This window comes from Myxocyprinus asiaticus, chromosome 8, assembly GCF_019703515.2.
Source record: "Myxocyprinus asiaticus isolate MX2 ecotype Aquarium Trade chromosome 8, UBuf_Myxa_2, whole genome shotgun sequence".
Classification (NCBI taxonomy): domain Eukaryota; kingdom Metazoa; phylum Chordata; class Actinopteri; order Cypriniformes; family Catostomidae; genus Myxocyprinus; species Myxocyprinus asiaticus.
In genome coordinates, this window is record NC_059351.1 from 11,351,838 (window position 1) to 11,355,000 (window position 3,163).

The 3,163-nt window shown below is 31.8% G+C and overlaps 1 protein-coding gene across 3 annotated transcripts in view; it reads right to left on the reverse strand.

The window, feature by feature from the left end:
• Positions 1-1,577: 1,577 nt before the first annotated feature.
• The window catches only part of LOC127445068 (protocadherin-10-like), a 22,867-nt gene continuing 21,281 nt past the window's right edge, over positions 1,578-3,163 (reverse strand). For all 3 annotated transcript variants that reach the window (XM_051704823.1, XM_051704822.1, XM_051704821.1), the window contains one exon: positions 1,578-3,163. This exon is cut by the window's right edge. The gene's annotated coding sequence lies outside the window, so the exon portion shown is untranslated.

Below are 3,163 nucleotides of genomic sequence, written 5' to 3' on the forward strand. Positions count from 1 at the left end.
GTCATTCAGTCTTTTACTGCTATCTCTTGACCTTGTTTTTATCTCTGCACTGTGTCTGTCTGACATTTTGTGGTACCGACCCCTTCTCCAACCAACCCACTCCCCACCCCAGCTGTCGTGTGACTTGAAAGAAAGCAGATATCTTATTCTTGGTATTTGGAGAATGTTGAAACTGAACTCAGTGGATTTTCATCGGAGTCACGATTATGTTCTCGGAATCAAACTGATCATGTGCAGACATCCCTCAGGGCATAATAGTCATAACCTCAAACAACACAGGTCTGTCCTGAGAGAAATTATTGGGAATCTAAATCTGTCACAGTTCTCCAAAGGCCAGTTTCACACTCTCTGGGAGTCTCTGAGAACCACACTGACCGTATCATTGTCATTACACTGTGAAATGTATGTCTTAAAATCAACAGTAATTTACTGGCAACAAAAAGGTATACTGTATATATACACTACATCAGTCAAAAGTTTGGACACATTTGAATTTCTGTTTATGCTAAATGTTTGAAATGTATTTTACTATACAAATATGAATTGTGTGTACATATGTCTTTACAATGCTCAACTTTTCATTAAAAAGGGCAGATACCTCATAGTTGGTTGAGAGAATGAACAGAGCATCTTTCAAAAAGCATCTTTTCGAAAATTTAAGATCGTTTTGTGACTTTTTCTATAATGTGGGAAATAGAAGTAATAATAAAGAATACAGATGAATCCATGTACATTGGAAATGATTGTACAATTATATAAATAATAATAAAATGCACATTAACCGAAACATTACAGATCTTTTTATCGTTAAATAATGTTGTTTGGTTTGATCCTATAAAGTTAAATTACTTTATTAATCCAGTGATGTGTATATAAACCCACACAGGCTGGTCTAAATGGATAGCTTGTCTGTAGCTAAAAGCCCTCATTGTATTATTAGGAGAACTCATTGTGTCCGTTTTGTGCAAGTGAAAAATAATTTCTACCATATTTATCACCTTAGTTAATGGAGAGCTTGATGTTGTTCTGTTGCTGATTAGTCATGCGGCAGATTTCTTTTCAAAGCCTTGTTTTTACATGTTGATTTTACAGATGGCATAAAACTGGGTGTTTTTTTTTGTTTTTTTTTTTGCTAATGGCCAATCAGGATTACTGGAGACAAGGCCAGAGAAGTTTAATGTTCGAAACAGCTCTCTAATCACAGTCACTGTGGCAGGACTGAATAAACATCGGCAATCAAAATCTTTCATACTCTGCTTATCATTTTGGGCCATGAAGTAGATGTTCTGAAATGCTTTGAAAGACACAATGAGCCTGTGAGCTTATGTCTTTTATGATGTGTGTGTGTGTGTGTGTGTGTGTGTGTGTGTGTGTGTGTGTGTGTTATATATATATATATATATATATATATATATATATATATATATATATATGATAGATAGAGAGAGAGAGAGAAAGAGAGATAGAGAGACAGACAGATAGATAGATAGATAGATAGATAGATAGATAGATAGTTAGATAGATAGATACGTGTGTATAAATCTATATACTGTATATACACACATATACACTACCGGTCAAAAGTTTTGAAACACATTCTTTATTATAATTTTTTTCTTCACATTTTAGAATAATAGTAAAGTCATCAAAACTATGGAATAACATATATGGAACAATGGGAATTACTGTATGTTGTGACTAAACAAAATCCAAATTAAATCAAAACTGTTATATTTTAGCATCTTCAAAGTAGTCACCCTTTGCCTAGAATCTGCAGACATGTACTCTTGACATTATCTCAACCAACTTCTTGAGGTATCACCCTGGGATGCTTTTTAAACAGTATTGAAGGAGTTCCCATCTATGTTGGGCACTTATTGGCTGCTTTTCTTTATTATTTGGTCCAAGTCATCAATTTCAAAAAGCTGTTTTTTTTATTTTTATTTTTTTATTATATTTTAGTTTTATAATGAAATAAATTAATATGGTGGCACAATTATATTTTTGTCTACAAAACTAATTGCAAAAATTTAAGCATACACCTTCAGATCAAAAGATTTTCAAGATCATGAGAAACATTTCAGTCAAGTGTTTCAAAACTTTTGACCGGTAGTGTATATAAAACACACAAGCTCACAGGCTCATAGTGTCTTTCAAAACAATTCAACATCCTCTACTTCTTATATACAGTATACTGTACCTCAGTAGCTAGATATAAAAGCAGTTGTTATATGTTCCAATATCATATTTTTGTTATAGTTAATGGGTAAACAAGTGAACATAATTGAACCACATGGGATAAATTAAGGCAGGGGTCAACTACAAAATAAAGGTAGATTTTAACCAAAAGGTTGAAAATGTGTTCTCACGGCAGATATTTTTCATAATTGTCAGGCTGGGGCAAGTTGTGACATATGTTCTGTATGTTATTATTTTAAACAGTTTATTTTTCACAGATTTTGTTAGCAAAAAACAATTGTTAGATATTTTTGATATGTTTTTCATGTTTGCTGTTTCATGAATGGGTTTGTGTTTCATAACTGTTTTTTTTTTTTTTTTTTTTTTTAATTTTAATTCAGCTGGAAACCCATTAAATAGCAAATAATATATTTTAAATACATTGCATGAAACATGGCTTGTTTTCACTTTAGAAATTTCAATAAAATGTAGTCTTCTATATTCTATATTCAACTATAGGGGCATGTTGTGACAAAAGGTAATTAATAAAAGTTCAAATTAGATGTATAATTTTTCCTGAGCAATAATGTTTAGAAGCTTCTGTTTTGTTATTGTTGTTGTGTTGTTGCCAAGACTTTATGTAATGTGGCTATGCAGAAAATGACTTTCAAAGACAAACCTACCCTGAGAAATATTTGCTGGAGTAAAAAGTGTGACAACTTGCCCCAGTCTCCCCTAAACTGCATAAATAATCTGCTATGTGTGCATTTGAGATAGAATTATGTAAAATTAACTACAACATAAAATTATTCTGCACTGATTGATAGAGGCCACACAATTTGAAGCCCCAATTTTAATGCAAGTCTTTTCAGCACTTTGTATAGGTTTATGGCAATATGGTGTTTAGGAAACTATGCAAAGGGCTATATAGGTTCAGAAAAAAAGTGTGTATATATATATATATATATATATATATATATATATA